The sequence below is a fragment of the Nuphar pumila genome, chromosome 8, assembly GCF_984573655.1.
Source record: "Nuphar pumila chromosome 8, dmNupPumi1.hap1.1, whole genome shotgun sequence".
NCBI classification, from domain to species: Eukaryota; Viridiplantae; Streptophyta; class Magnoliopsida; order Nymphaeales; family Nymphaeaceae; genus Nuphar; species Nuphar pumila.
Window position 1 is genome coordinate 55,302,627 of NC_143256.1, and position 17,234 is coordinate 55,319,860.

Sequence of the window (17,234 nt, forward strand, 5' to 3'; positions counted from 1 at the left end):
TTAGATTTCGTGCATAGGCCAGCACGTTAGATTAGGTTTATTTGTTTGCTTGATTCATTGGAATCGATTTTTTTTTTATTTTTCATTCTTTTCCTTAAAATCGGCTAGATCTCCATCTAACCGATTCTTCAAGTGTCATAGGTGTTCTTGGGTCTGTTTTACAGAAAAACTAATAAAAAAATGTTGCTCTTTTGATTCATCTTAGTCGTTGGGTTGTGTGGGGTGATTGTTATTTCAATAGAAAAGCAAAAATACAAAAAATCGCTAGACAATTTCTAGCCGATTCTTGATTTTTACAAAAATATTTTTGTTTCATTTTTTTTTGTCCAGCGTGTGTATTGAGTTGTTTTGCTGAAAATCCAATTATAAAAGTTCATTTTAATTCATTTTATTCGTGGGTTGTGCTTGTGTCTTGTTTGTTATCATTTTTGAAAAAAAAAAAAATCGGCTAGACTTATTCTAGCCGATCTTTGCATTTTAGTTAGATTTGTGTTTTTAGGTTAGTAAATTGTGTGGTTTGCTGTATGTTTTGCATATTATCAGCAGAAAAAAATCGTGTTAAGTCATTTCCTTATTTTCGGATTTTTTTAGAGAATCGTTTTTAGCATTTTTGTGTTTTTGGTGTTTTGGATCTATTGAAAAACAAAAATTACAAAAGTCGAATTTTATTTCTTTAAGTTTTTAATAAATTCCAGCCTATTGCTGTTCATGTTTGCATTTGTGCAATTAGAAGTTCTTTTGATTTTATTTTAATTTAGTTTATCAAAATAGTGGCTATTTAGTAAAATCATTTTTTTTTTGTTAGTTTATGTTTTTATTTTTTTTATTTTTTTGTTAGTCTTCTTCTTCCCCAAGGTGGGGCGGCAGCCATTAGAGCTCCCATTGAGCTCTAGGTCGTTTTTTTTTTAGAAAGCATTTATTGCATTTAGGTAGGTTTTGGGAATTAGTTTAGCATTAACTCCTAGGAAATCGATTTTCCATTTAAGTTCTTTTATTCCCTAGGTAGATTTAATTCTATTAGTTTAGAAAGTAGCACCAATTGAAAAGTGAGGTAATTAAAGTAATTGAAAATTGAAAAGCTTTTGGAAAAAGGAAGTTCTTCAAAAATCGTGTGAGGCATTTAAGGAAGATTTGAATTTTGAATAAGCATTAAAGATGGAGTTACTCCTTACCTTTGGAAAGTGTTTTTGCATTTAAACAAAAAAATCCTAATTTAGACTCCACGATTTCCCTAAAGAATTAAAGGCAATTCAATTCTATCTTGAAAAGCAAAACTTGGGGATTTCTAGATTGGACTTTTTGTTTTCCAAAGAGGTCTTTAAAAGCAATTAAGGAAAGTAACTCCCTCATTAAGTGGGACGGTTTTTGAAGAATCCAAATCATTTCCAAGTTGGGCATTGATAATTCTTACTTTATTTTCCTAACCTCCTTCATTAAAATCGGTAACTTTGAATTAATTGTAGGAATTAAGAGGTTAGTACTTTAGTCTAAACCTAACCTAGTCAAACCGAGCCTAGGTCGAGTCAAACCCTAGTCTAAACCCACTTGAGTCTAGTCAAGTCAACCCTTAGTTTGAGTCAACCGACCCTACCTATTGAACCTAATCTAACCTAGTCAATTAGATTGACTTGGTTAGGTGAGTCGTTAATCTAGTCAAAACCTAGCTTAGTCTAAGTCAAAGCTTAGACCGAACCTAGGTCGAGTCCAAGACATAGACCTAACCCTAGTCAAGCTTTAGTCCAACCCTATCTAAGTCAAACCGATTCCACTTAAGTAAACCCGAACCTAGTTGACTAAGTCAACTCAAAACCGAGCCTAGTCGAGTCAAACCTAACATAAGTTTAGGTCAACCTAGTCTATCTCACCCTACCTAACCCAAGCCGCACCTAGTGAGTCAACCCGAACCTAGTTGACTAAGTCAACTCAATACTGAGTCCAACCTAGTTTTAGTTAGACCCAATCGAGTCAAAACCCTAGCTAAGCTTAAGTCAAGTCATAGACCAACCCGAACCCAACTAGTTAGGTCAAGCCTAATCGAGTCAACCTTAGCCATGTTAACTCAACTTTAGCTAAGTCAAAACCGATTCATCCTAAGTCAACCGAGTCTAGTCAACCGACCCTAGTCCTAGTCAAATCCGTGTCTTATTGTTCCATATTAGTCCCATATTTTTTAGATTTAACTCATAGTGATGTTAGATTAGCTAGTATAGTTATTTCTTTAATTGTTTAGTTAAAATTTATATTTGTTGATTTGATGTGTGTTTGTTAGTTTGTCGTTTGTTGATAAGTTAGTTAGTATAGTGTAGTTAGTTTATATTTGGTAAAGCATTTAGTCATATATTTAACTACATTATTTAGTGTTTTGATTGTAATTGCATTAGTATTTCATTTAGCGCATAGTCATAAAACGCATGTCATACTTCATGTAGAGTTCATTTAGCTTCATCACAGTTAACATCTGCATATAATCAGTCATATAGGATTAATTAAGTTTGCATTGCATGTAGATTACATTCTTAGTGGGTAAAATAGGTTCACAAAGTGAATAGTGCACTCAACGAAAAACCCGAATTTTGCCCTGTTGCACAAGCGTTATTTTCTGTGCAAAAATTTTATTTTTTCCAATACTTTTTGTTCTATTCACTTTACTGACGTGTTATTTGACTGCAGACCAAATTTCAGCTCTTTCAGAGTTGATTTGGTCTGATTTTTAAGCGTTTTGCGAAAACCGCTTTTTCTGGATTTTAAATTACAGGACTTTCGATATCCTGATTTTTCCCAGATTTGAAACGCTTATATCTGGAGTTTCAGATATCTTTTTTTCATTCTGTAAAAACTGTCAGATTGTTTAATCTACCAGTTGCAGAACAGAATAAATTTTGGGAAAATCGGACCTCGTTTGCTTTGTCAAACAGTGGTTTTCCGATAACCTGTCAGAAATCTATTTTACACTATTTAGGGGCAGTTTCGTAATTTTCTTAGTTTCAGCATTTTAGACCTGTTTTCAGTAGTTTATGCATTTTAGGAGTTGCATAATCATCATACAGCATTAGTAGAATTAATTTGGTTAATTTTAGAATTCATTTAGTATTTTATTTAATTTTTGTTTGTTAAGTAGCATTTGTTTTATCATTTTCGTAAAATTAGAATTAGTTTTAGTTATTGTTTGCATTGTTAGAATAGAATACTAACTTTGAATTGTTTTCTGCATTTTTAGGTTGAAAAGCATATTTATTTTCCAGGGTTATTTTCCAAGTGCGAAGAACGAATAGTTGGCGAAAAGACGAAAATACCCTTGGTGTGGAGCAGAAGATTTAATTGCTTTTTCATTTTCTTTTTAGTGATTAATTGTAGTTGCATTAACTTTATAGTTGTAAATTGATATTGTTGATTAATAAATCAAATTTTCTAGAAATACCTTAATTAATTCCTGTTCCCTGAGGATTCGACCCGAACTTACCACTTTGTGGAAAGTCGGTTTTTATATTTTTGGTTGACGATTTTCCAAAGTTTATTGCAAATACTTGTTTTAAAAAGATCATTTCAAAATATCAACCAAATTTTGGCGCCGTTGCCGGGTAACGACGAATTAATTACTATATTTCTTAGAGTTTGATTTATTAATTTGTTTTAGTTAGTTAATTAGTTGTTTTCTTTTTAGTTAGTAGGATTAGTAAGTGAATATAGGATTAACATAGTTAGTAAATATAGGATTCACGTACTGTTCTTTTTAGGATTCACGTACTGTTCTTTTTAGGATTCACTTAATTATCATTCTGCAAGGAGCGATTAGACAGGTGGGTTTTAGAAAAACATAGTTTGTGATTTCCTGTATTTATTTGTTTCAGCATTTTAGAATAGTTTACTTTGTTACTTATTCATTTAGTTATAGAATTCTGACATAGCTAGATAGCATATCTGTGTGTTTTTAGTTACTGTTATTTGTTTATTTACATTTTAGTACTTGTGTTAGTTTAGATTTAGAGTTCGGTCGTTTGCTTACATCTGGTCTTAGTACCAGTGTATGCAGGTTCGACGAGGTTTAGGAACCCCATTACACCCATTTGTTGACAACCCAGAGAGAATTTTATATTCTCATCGAAGTTCGGCAACAATGGCTGACATGGATCCTCCACCTCCACCCCCAGTTCATCCACGTCCTCTGCGGGAATACTTCATTCCCACAGACTATGTTCAGGCATCCTGCATTCGGAGACCCGATGTAGGAGCGCCTCATTACGAGATTAAGGCCAGCATTATTCAGATGCTTCCATCCTTTTATGGCCTTAGTCATGAAGATCCCTACCGACATTTAGATGAATTCCTCAAAATCTGTTCTACTGTTAAGATACAGAATTTCAATGATGATGCTTTGAGATTGACTCTATTCCCTTTTTCATTGAAGGACAAAGCCAAGTATTGGTTAAAGTCCTTAGATTCTGTAGAAATAGAGTCCTGGGATCAATTGCAACAGGAGTTTCTTCAGAAATATTTTCTCATTGGTCGTACGAACCAATATCGTAGAGCCATCACTAGCTTTTCAGAGCTAGATGGTGAGCGCTTTCATGAGACCTGGGAGAGAATAAAGGATCTCCTCAGGAAATGTTTCCATCATCAGGTGCCGAAATGGCAACTGGTGCAGAGCTTCTATGATGGATTGTCTGACAAGAATCGTCAGATGATCCACTCTTCGTGTGGAGGGACATTCATGCTGAAGAGCGAGGACGAAGCATGGAGGCTATTTGATACATTGGCCGAGAATTCACTCCACCATGCTTCGAGCTCTCATTCGGATAGAGCCACACCCAGCATTCAGAAGAAAGCTGGTGTTCTTGAGATTGGTCCATCTAATGCACTACAGTGCAAGGTAGACATGATTGCTCAGAAGCTGGACCAGCTTCTCTCAGGACCATCTACTACACAGCAGGTGTGGACTCTTTGTGCCAGTCCGGCACACGAGATCACTGAGTGCCTTTGGGCAGCTCAGTACCCTGAATTTGTTCAAGAACAAGTTCAGGCAGCTCAGGGTTACGTCAGACCGCCGAACAACCCAATGTCATCTACATATAATCCGGGTTGGCATAACCATCCCAATTTTTCATGGAAGAATCCACAGTCTTCCATGCAGATGCCTACATCCTCTCAGCCAGTTCGGCAACCATCTTTTACTTAGTCATTTCAAAGACCGAACTATTCTCAGTCTTCTTCTTCTTCAGTCACTCCCCGATTCAGCAAGAGTCTGCCCCGCAGACATCTTTCGAGGAGAGACTGTTCCAGGCATTCCAAGAAGTGAAAACCTCTAATCAGAATGCCTTCGAGAAGTGTAGCCAGATATTGAGCTCACATACGCAGTCCATTGCGAAGTTAGAATCGCAAATGGAATAGTTAGCTGAGGCTATTAGTAGGAGACCCGAGGGTACATTGCCGAGTCAGACTGTCATGAACCCGAAGGGTAAGGACCAGATGACTGGAGGCCTATTTCATACTGAGACACAGCAGCAGGCCAAATCGGTTATGGCCCTGAGGAGTGGACGTGAGTATCACGTCGAGAGCAGAGAAAGGATAGAGGAGCCAGAGACCATTGTTTCACCTACATCGTCTCATCCTTCATTACCATCCCCATCTTCATCTTCATCTTCATCATCATCAACATCTTCATCTTCTTTGCAGAAGAAGGATAGGAGTGAGCCTTCTCGCAAAGAGGAGGAGCCAGCAGAGTATATTCCCCCACCACCCTATCCCAAAGCATTAGAGTCTCCTGGATATAGAGGGAAGCAAGGTGCAAAGATCCAGGACATGCTTGACATCTTTAAGCATGTGCAGATCAATCTACCTTTGCTCGATGCGATTCAGCAAGTGCCGACATATGCCAAATTCCTGAAGGAACTATGTACGCAGAAGCGTAAATCTAGAGAGAGAGTTCCTAACAGGGTCCATCTGACTGAGCAGGTGAGTTCAGTACTTCAGCATCAGACACCACCAAAGCTCAAGGACCCTGGAGCCCCTATCATTGCTTGTACTATAGGGAACATCCGGATAGAACGCGCGTTGCTCGATCTTGGAGCAAGCGTAAACATTTTGCCCGGGTATTTCTTTGATTCTTTCGGGCTAGGAGAGATGAGATCGACTCCAATTACACTGCAACTGGCAGATCGTTCTGTCAAGGTATCGAGAGGTGTCTTAGAGGACATGCTAGTTAAGGTGGATGACTTTTATTTTCCAGTTGATTTCATTATTCTTGATATAGAAGGAGTAGACAGCCAGCACCAGACTCCGATTATTTTAGGCAGACCATTCTTGGCGACTGTCAATGCGTGCATCAACTGTAGGACCGGAGCCATGGATCTCTCATTCGGCAATAGGAAAGTCAAGCTGAATATTTTCTATGCCGCGATGGGACGAGCAGGAGACATGGACTGCTTTCATGTAGATATTGCACATGAGTTAGTGGAGGAGCAGCCCGAGTTGTACATTACTGAGGATTCTTTAGATTTGTACCACATAGAGAAGAATGGTGGTGTAGATAGTGTAGATGTGTCTAGAGTGTCGTCGGAGAGACCACCTTGGGGAGCCGTCATTGAGACTCTCCCACCACTTGCGGAGACCCTCGCCAAATCTTCGATCGAGTCACCTCCAAAACTTGAGCTAAAACCCTTACCGGATTCACTCAAGTATGCTTATCTCGGAGATGATAAGACTCTGCCTGTGATCATCTCGTCCCGGCTCACTGAGGAGCAGGAACAGAGACTGCTGACTATTCTTCGAGAGCACAAGGCAGCGATTGGCTGGGGAGTTGCTGATCTAAAGGGGATTGATCCTTCATTCTGCATGCATAGAATCCATTGTGATAAGGAAGTCAAGCCATTTAGGGATATGCAGAGAAGGCTAAATCCCAACATGAAGGAAGTGGTGAAGAAAGAGGTGGTGAAGTGGTTGGATGCCGGAATCATTTACCCTATTTCTGATAGCCAGTGGGTCAGTCCGATTCAGGTTGTGCCGAAGAAGTCAGGACTCACTGTGGTTGAGAACGAGAAAGGTGAGAGAATTCCGATGAGAACCACCACAGGATGGCGAGTCTGCATCGATTATAGGAAGCTGAATGTGGCAACTAGGAAAGATGATTTCCCATTGCCATTCATTGATCAAATCTTAGAGAGACTCCCAGGGCAGAGCTACTACTGCTTTCTAGATGGATATTCAGGATACAATCAGGTAGTTGTCCATCCTGACGACCAGGAGAAGACCACGTTTACATGTCCTTATGGCACCTTCGCATTTAGACGTATGCCGTTCGGGCTCTGCAATGCCCCGGCCACTTTTCAGAGGTGCATGCTTGCTATCTTCTCGGACATGATTGATGATGTGATGGAAGTTTTCATGGACGACTTTTCAGTGTATGGCTCTTCTTTTGAAGATTGCCTTCAAAAACTCACTCGAGTACTGAGTAGGTGTGCGGAGACCAATCTCGTCCTGAGTTGGGAAAAGAGCCATTTTATGGTTTAGGAGGGGATTGTGCTCGGACATATTGTGTCCAAGCGTGGCATTGAGGTTGATAGAGCGAAGGTAGAATCCATTTCCCGTTTGACTCCACCCACCTCTGTGAGGCAGATTCGATCATTTTTAGGGCATGCGAAATTTTATAGGCGGTTCATAAAAGATTTCAGCAAAATCTCTCGACCGCTTTGCACTTTATTGGGGAAAGACCAGCCCTTTGTTTTCGGTGAGGATTGTATGAAGGCCTTTGAGATTCTCAAAGAGGCCATGATTACTGCACCCATTTTGAGACCTCCGGATTGGACTCTCCCATTTGAGATTATGTGTGATGCGTCTGATTACGCTATGGGGCCATTTTAGGACAACGCATTGATAGGAAGCCCTATGTGATCTACTATGTGAGTAGAACTCTGTCTGATGCTCAAATAAATTATACTACGACAGAGAAGGAGCTACTTGCGGTAGTTTTTGCATTGGATAAATTCAGGTCCTATTTACTCGGTTCGAAGGTGGTTGTCTATTCTGACCATTCTGCATTGAAATATCTGTTGAATAAGAAAGACACCAAACCGAGATTGATTCGTTGGGTTCTACTACTACAAGAGTTTGATCTCGAGATTCGAGATAAGAAGGGAAGCCAGAATGTAGTAGCAGACCACCTGTCCAGACTGATCGTGGAGACCACGCAGGATCAGAGGTCGATCAGTGATTCTTTCCCCGACGAGCAGATCATGTCAGTCAGTACACCACAGTTACCCTGGTTTGCAGATATTGTGAACTATCTGGTTTCGAGGCAGATACCTGAGCATTGGAACAAGAATGAGCGTGAGAGGTTCCTATCTCAGGTGAGGCACTATTATTGGGATGAACCAGAGTTGTTCAAATACTGTGCAGACCAGATCATTAGGAGATGTGTTCCGGAGGAGAAGTACCAGTTCATTCTGAATTTTTCCCATTCATTAGCCTGTGGAGGGCATTTTAGCAGTAGGAAGACGGCTGCAAAGGTGTTGCAGTCAGGATTTTATTGGCCCACACTCCACAGGGATGCTCATGAGTTTTGTAGGCGATGTCTTCGATGTCAGCAGATTGGGAATATGTCCAAGAGGGACATGATGCCCTTGCTTCCGATTTTGATAGTCGAGATTTTTGATGTTTGGGGCATTGATTTCATGGGACCATTTCCGCCTTCATTCGGAAATTTATACATTCTTGTGGCGGTTGATTATGTGTCCAAATGGGTCGAGGCTGTGGCAACCAAGACCAATGATCATAGAGTAGTGCTTAAGTTTATTAAGCACAACATTTTCAGTCGTTTTGGTGTGCCACGTGCGATGATTAGCGATGGTGGCAAGCATTTTAGGAATGTACAGATAGCTTCCCTTCTGAGAAGATATTCTGTCAATCATAGATTCACCACTCCATATCATCCGCAGACTAGTGGACAGGTTGAAGTGTCCAATAGGGAGATTAAGCGAATTTTAGAAAAGACAGATCGTCCGGACCGCAAGGATTGGTCCCAGCGCTTAGATGATGCACTTTGGGCATATAGAACTGCATTTAAGACTCCCATTGGCATGTCCCTGTATCGCCTTGTATTCGGGAATGCATGCCATCTTCCTGTCGAGCTAGAGCATAGAGCGTATTGGGCTATCAAGAAATTGAATTTTGACCTCACCTAGGCTAGCAAAGAGAGAGCACTGCAGCTCTCAGAATTAGAGGAACTCAGGAATGATGTATATGAGAATGCCAAATTATACAAAGCTCGCACGAAAGCATTTCATGATAAGCATATTCTCAGGAAAGTGTTTGAGCCAGATCAGAAAGTGTGGCTATACGATTCTCGTTTACATTTATTGCCAGGGAAGTTGAGATCGAGATGGACAGGCCCTTACATTGTGAAAGAAGTATTTCCCCATGGAGCAGTAACATTATTCGATCCTATGACCCAAGGTACATTCAAGGTGAATGGGCAAAGATTGAAGCCCTTTATTTCAGATGCCCTGCAGGATGGTGAGTGTGAGATAGTGCATCTCACGAAGGCATGAGGATTCAACCAGAGGGATGTATCATATATACATTAGTTTGTTTGTCATTTCAGTATCTTCTTTATTCATTATTTTATTTCATATTTGCTAACTTTTGTTTTGATATATGCAGGATGAATTTAACACTTAGTGTATCAGTACCAGGTACAGAGCAGAGCTTTCAAAGAATTCAAAGATCAGATGAAATTCAACTTCAGCAACTCAAGAGCAGATCAGGTTGTATCTATCCTTTCTCCCATATTCTATTGTCCTTTAGTATGCATGTGCATCGTATTGTGATATATTTTGTATGCCACTAGGGACAGTGTCATTCAAGCATGGGGGGGTGGTTTAGATGCATGCACACAAAAATTTCAATTTTTTTTTCTGACTGGTAATTAAAGTAGGCATTTGAGAACAAGTTGTAGCATATATGATTGTTTTTGGCATAATCTAACAGTTTATAAATTTTTAAGCCCCATAAATTTTTTTTTTCTGAACTGATTCAAATAGAGTAGTTATTTATGAGAAAATTCAAAGAAAAGATAGTATTTGATTGTTAGAAAATTTTGAATCACTTTTGTATAAGTATGCACAGTATGTTTTGTGAAAGAAATAAGCAATGAAAAGATGTTTTAGAAAAATGAGTTTAAAAAGAATAGAGCTACGTTTAGTTGTTGATGTCTTCGTGAATCCTACTTGTGGAACTCAGACACGAGATGAAATGTTTGAGTCTCTTAATGAAAAGGATAACGAAGGAGATCATCTTCTTGTCTAAGTCGATATCTGTGGCCTTTGTAGTTCGAGTAAGTAGAATCTGAAGGGTGTTTTACACCTGGTGCCCCAAAGCCAGCTGGTTTGGGAGCCACCGGTTCGAAAGCTTGTTACATGGACTGCATAGAAAGCCTAAGAGATAGAGACATTGCACATGACGAGAGGAAAACTATACGTAAACTATTAGAATAGAAGGTCTAGTGACTCGAGCAATTAAGTCTGAGGGATACTCTGTATCTAGTGCCCTAAGGCCGGCCGGCTTGGGAGTCACTGACCCAAAGCTCGCTAAATGGGTCACGAAAACTGACTATTCGAAATAGTGCTCATATGAGAAGAATGCGCAAGAGATCAAAAGTTGAAAAAAAGAGTGAAAATGAAAGAAAAAGAATGTGCTGAATGAGAAAATTTTCATTGCTTTGGCATATATGTGTATTACTGTGCAGAAAATATACAAGTGAGAATAAATGAGTAAAACATGAGAATACTTGACTTTTGGAGAAAAATCATGAACTAGCTACAATATTAGACAAGTGAAGGAAAAGAATTTTTACTGTGGTGGCATGAGATTTTTAAACATGTTTTGAGAATGTCAATTACATGAAATATTTGTTCCAACTGCATTCTTAAAAGCTTAATATTTTTGAAAAATCATCCTCGCATTTCATTGATGTTTGTGGGTAGCATCTCTGCAAACCCTCATGAGACCTTACTCGTCCACTAGTGTAAGCTAGGGGTTTAAAGGGCTTGTTGCATACGCTAAATGCAACCGTGATTCCTACGAAAGTGAGTTAGTATTATGCATTCATGCTTAGCATTTCTTGTCTTCGTTGCATATCATAATTAGGGTTTGTTAAGGGACTAACAAACATTCAAGCATTCAGGTATTTGATGATGCATGAAATGCACATCATGTAAACACGTTTTTCATGCATTTTGTATCAAGTTTAAGGTTTTAAACCCATGTTAGATGTGTTTTGATAGTAAGGGGTTATGGTTTGAATTTCAGAAAAATCAGAGTTAAAATGAGAGAGTTATGACTATTTCAGTGTTTGGGCACGGATTTCGAGGTGGATCGGATCCATATCCGACCCATTTAGGTTAATTGGACCTTGGATCAACTCTTAAAAAGCCCAAAACCCAACCCACACGCCTATCCATATCCAATTTAAAAAGTTTTGCAGAAAACCCCCCAGAAAGTGGAGCCTAGCAATATTTTATTTTTTAACCCTCTTTCTGAAAAATGTCAAAACTATAAATAGTTTTTTTTTAAGAACCCTAGGCGTCTTTGGCTATGTTTGGACGCCCCCTACAGTGATTCTACTCCAGCAGCTCCTTCCTCTCCATCTCCCTCCACGTTTTGGCCATTGAAGACCGGGCTATGCTTGATTTTCAAGCATATTTTCGATCTCTCTTGTGTTCCTTTCCATTTCTTTCTTTCTCCTTGCTGTAGTTTCACCACTTTTCTGTATTTTTGCAGGTGAAGCAGAGGTGGAGACCATTAACCTTGTGCGGGAGTGCGAAACAAACCAACAAGGTGAGCCGGCCCTACCTCCATCCGGCTTTCTACACCCTCCGATCGAGAATCGGCTCACATTCCATCGTCGGTGGATCTCCAACGTGTAGCAGCTGCAAAGGTGCTGTTTTTTTGGTGAATTCCAGCATCCTTGAACTGTTTAGGACGTCCTACTCCAGCCACGGTCCGCTCTTCTTCATCCCCCCGGTCGTCGGATCTTCCAAGAGGTAGGTCTTCTTCTTCCTTCTCTTCTAGCTAAAACCGAATTGTGTGTTGGTTTTCTTTTTTTTATTTTCTGTGTGTTTCTTATTTTTATTTTTGTCTCAACCTTAGATTAGATTTCGTGCATAGGCCAGCACGTTAGATTAGGTTTATTTGTTTGCTTGATTCATTGGAATCGATTTTTTTTTATTTTTCATTCTTTTCCTTAAAATCGGCTAGATCTCCATCTAACCGATTCTTCAAGTGTCATAGGTGTTCTTGGGTCTGTTTTACAGAAAAACTAATAAAAAAATGTTGCTCTTTTGATTCATCTTAGTCGTTGGCTTCTGTGGGGTGATTGTTATTTCAATAGAAAAGCAAAAATACAAAAATCGGCTAGACAATTTCTAGCCGATTCTTGATTTTTACAAAAATATTTTTGTTTCAATTTTTTATGTCCAGCATGTGTATTGAGATGTTTTGCTGAAAATCCAATTATAAAAGTTCATTTTAATTCATTTTATTCGTGGGTTGTGCTTGTGTCTTGTTTGTTATCATTTTTGAAAAAAAAAAAATCGGCTAGACTTATTCTAGCCGATCTTTGCATTTTAGTTAGATTTGTGTTTTTAGGTTAGTAAATTGTGTGGTTTGCTGTATATTTTGCATATTATCAGCAGAAAAAAATCGTGTTAAGTCATTTCCTTATTTTCGGATTGTTTTAGAGAATCGTTTTTAGCATTTTTGTGTTTTTGGTGTTTTGGATCTATTGAAAAACAAAAATTACAAAAGTCGAATTTTATTTCTTTAAGTTTTTAATAAATTCCAGCCTATTGCTGTTCATGTTTGCATTTGTGAAATTAGAAGTTCTTTTGATTTTATTTTAATTTAGTTTATCAAAATAGTGGCTATTTAGTAAAATCGTTTTTTTTTTGTTAGTTTATGTTTTTAATTTTTTTTTTATTTTTGTTAGTCTTCTTCTTCCCCAAGGTGGGGCGGCAGCCATTAGAGCTCCCATTGAGCTCTAGGTCGTTTTTTTTTAGAAAGCATTTATTGCATTTAGGTAGGTTTTGGGAATTAGGTTAGCATTAACTCCTAGGAAATCGATTTTCTATTTAAGTTCTTTTATTCCCTAGGTAGATTTAATTCTATTAGTTTAGAAAGTAGCACCAATTGAAGTTGGTGGTTTTTGAGAAGTGAGGTAATTAAAGTAATTGAAAATTGGAAAGCTTTTGGAAAAAGGAAGTTCTTCAAAAATCGTGTGAGGCATTTAAGGAAGATTTGAATTTTGAATAAGCATTAAAGATGGAGTTACTCCTTACCTTTGAAAAGTGTTTTTGCATTTAAACAAAAAAATCCTAATTTAGACTACACGATTTCCCTAAAGAATTAAAGGCAATTCAATTCTATCTTGAAAAGCAAAACTTGGGGATTTCTAGATTGGACTTTTTGTTTTCCAAAGAGGTCTTTAAAAGCAATTACGGAAAGTAACTCCCTCATTATGTGGGACGGTTTTTGAAGAATCCAAATCATTTCCAAGTTGGGCATTGATAATTCTTACTTTATTTTCCTAACCTCCTTCATTAAAATTGGTAACTTTGAATTAATTGAAGGAATTAAGAGGTTACTACTTTAGTCTAAACCTAACCTAGTCAAACCGAGCCTAGGTCGAGTCAAACCCTAGTCTAAACCCACTTGAGTCTAGTCAAGTCAACCCTTAGTTTGAGTCAACTGACCCTACCTATTGAACCTTATCTAACCTAGTCGATTAGATTGACTTGGTTAGGTGAGTCGTTAATCTAGTCAAAACCGAGCTTAGTCTAAGTCAGAGCTTAGACCGAACCTAGGTCGAGTCCAAGACATAGACCTAACCCTTGTCAAGCTTTAGTCCAACCCTATCTAAGTCAAACCGATTCCACTTAAGTAAACCCGAACCTAGTTGACTAAGTCAACTCAAAATCGAGCCTAGTCGAGTCAAACCTAACCTAAGTTTAGGTCAACCAAGTCTATCTCACCCTACCTAACCCAAGCCGAACCTAGTGAGTCAACCCGAACCTAGTTGACTAAGCCAACTCAATACTGAGTCCAACCTAGTTTTAGTTAGACCCAATCGAGTCAAAACCCTATCGAAGCTTAAGTCAAGTCATAGACCAACCCGAACCCAACTAGTTAGGTCAAGCCTAATCGAGTCAACCTTAGCCAAGTTAACTCAACCTTAGCTAAGTCAAAACCGATTCATCCTAAGTCAACCGAGTCTAGTCAACCGACCCTAGTCCTAGTCAAATCCGTGTCTTATTGTTCCATATTAGTCCCATAATTTTTAGATTTAACTCATAGTGATGTTAGATTAGCTAGTATAGTTATTTCTTTAATTGTTTAGTTAAAATTTATATTTGTTGATTTGATGTGTGTTTGTTAGTTTGTTATTTGTTGATAAGTTAGTTAGTATAGTGTAGTTAGTTTATATTTGGTAAAGCATTTAGTCATATATTTAACTACATTATTTAGTGTTTTGATTGTAATTGCATTAGTATTTCATTTAGCGCATAGTCATAAAATGCATGTCATACTTGATGTAGAGTTCATTTAGCTTCATCACAGTTAACATCTGCATATAATCAGTTATATAGGATTAATTAAGTTTGCATTGCATGTAGATTACATTCTTAGTGGGTAAAATAGGTTCACAAAGTGAATAGTGCACTCAACGAAAAACCCGAATTTTGCCCTGTCGCACAAGCGTTATTTTCTGTGCAAAAATTTTGTGTTTTCCAAAAACTTTTGTTCTATTCACTTAACTGACGTGTTATTTGACTGCAGACCAAATTTCAGCTCTTTCGGAGTTGATTTGGTCTGATTTTTAAGCGTTTTGCGAAAACCGCTTTTTCTGGATTTTAAATTACAGGACTTTCGATATCCTGATTTTTCCCAGATTTGAAACGCTTATATCTGGAGTTCCAGATATCATTTTTTCATTCTGTAAAAACTGCCAGACTGTTTAATCTGTCAGTTGCAGAACAGAACAAAATTCAGGAAAATCGGACCTCTTTTTCTTTGTCAAACAGTGGTTTTCCGATAACCTATCAGAAATCTATTTTACACTAGTTAGGGGCAGTTTCGTAATTTTCTTAGTTTCGGCATTTTAGACCTGTTTTCAGTAGTTTATGCATTTTAAGAGTTGCATAATCATCATACAGCATTAGTAGAATTAATTTGGTTAATTTTAGAATTAATTTAGTATTTTATTTAATTTTTGTTTGATAAGTAGCATTTGTTTTATCATTTTCGTAAAATTAGAATTAGTTTTATTTATTGTTTGCATTGTTAGAATAGAATACTAACTTTGAATTGTTTTCTGAATTTTTAGGTTGAAAAGCATATTTATTTTCCAGGGTTATTTTCCAAGTGCGAAGAACGAATAGTTGGTGAAAAGACGAAAATACCCTTGGTGTGGAGCAGAAGATTTAATTGCTTTTTCATTTTCATTTTAGTGATTAATTGTAGTTGTATTAACTTTATAGTTGTAAATTGATATTGTTAATTAATAAATCAAATTTTCTAGAAATACCTTAATTAATTCCTGTTCCCTGAGGATTCGACCCGAACTTACCACTTTGTGGAAACTCGGTTTTTATATTTTTGGTTGACGATTTTCCAAAGTTTATTGCAAATACTTGTTTTAAAAAGATTATTTCAAAATATCAACCAAATTTTGGCGCCGTTACCGGGCAACGGCGAATTAATTACTATATTTCTTAGAGTTTGATTTATTAATTTGTTGTAGTTAGTTAATTAGTTGTTTTCTTTTTAGTTAGTTGGATTAGTAAGTGAATATAGGATTAACATAGTTAGTAAATATAAGATTCACGTACTGTTCTTTTTAGGATTCACTTAATTATCATTCTGCAAGGAGCGATTAGACAGGTGGGTTTTAGAAAAACATAGTTTGTGATTTCCTGTATTTATTTGTTTTAGCATTTTAGAATAGTTTACTTTGTTACTTATTCATTTAGTTATAGAATTCTGACATAGCTAGATAGCATATCTGTGTGTTTTTAGTTACTGTTATTTGTTTATTTACATTTTAGTACTTGTGTTAGTTTAGATTTAGAGTTAGGTCGTTTGCTTACATCTGGTCTTAGTACCAGTGTATGCAGGGTCGACGAGGTTTAGGAACTCCATTACACCCATTTGTTGACAACCCAGAGAGAATTTTACATTCTCATCGAAGTTCGGCAACAATGGCTGACATGGATCCTCCACCTCCACCCCCAGTTCATCCACGTCCTCTGCGGGAATACTTCATTCCCACAGACTATGTTCAGGCATCCTGCATTCAGAGACCCGATGTAGCAGCGCCTCATTACGAGATTAAGGCCAGCATTATTCAGATGCTTCCATCCTTTTATGGCCTTAGTCATGAAGATCCCTACCGACATTTAGATGAATTCCTCGAAATCTGTTCTACTGTTAAGATACAGAATTTCGATAATGATGCTTTGAGATTGACTCTATTCCCTTTTTCATTGAAGGACAAAGCCAAGTATTGGTTAAAGTCCTTAAATTCTGTAGAAATAGAGTCCTGGGATCAATTGCAACAGGAGTTTCTTCGGAAATATTTTCTCATTGGTCGTACGAACCAATATCGTAGAGCCATCACTAGCTTTTCAGAGCTAGATGGTGAGCGCTTTCATGAGACCTGGGAGAGAATAAAGGATCTCCTCAGGAAATGTCCCCATCATCAGGTGCCGAAATGGCAACTGGTGCAGAGCTTCTATGATGGATTGTCTGACAAGAATCGTCAGATGATCGACTCTTCATGTGGAGGGACATTCATGCTGAAGAGCGAGGACGAAGCATGGAGACTATTTGATACATTGGCCGAGAATTCACTCCACCATGCTTCGAGCTCTCATTCGGATAGAGCCACACCCAGCATTCAGAAGAAAGCTGGTGTTCTTGAGATTGGTCCATCTAATGCACTACAGTGCAAGGTAGACATGATTGCTCAGAAGCTGGACCAGCTTCTCTCAGGACCATCCACTACACAGCAGGTGTGTACTCTTTGTGCCAGTTCGGCACACGAGATCACTAAGTGCCCTTCGGCAGCTCATTACCCTGAATTTGTTCAAGAACAAGTTCAGGCAGCTCAGGGTTACGTCAGACCGCCGAACAATCCATTCTCATCTACATATAATCCGGGTTGGCGTAACCATCCCAATTTTTCATGG

The 17,234-nt window shown here is 38.1% G+C and overlaps 1 non-coding gene across 1 annotated transcript; it reads right to left on the reverse strand.

The window, feature by feature from the left end:
* Nucleotides 1–16,647: 16,647 nt before the first annotated feature.
* LOC149829940 (small nucleolar RNA R71) lies at nt 16,648–16,750 on the reverse strand. The gene has a single exon (XR_016433979.1). It is a non-coding gene; the product is annotated as a small nucleolar RNA R71 (small nucleolar RNA).
* Between the last annotated feature and the right edge of the window lie 484 nt (nt 16,751–17,234).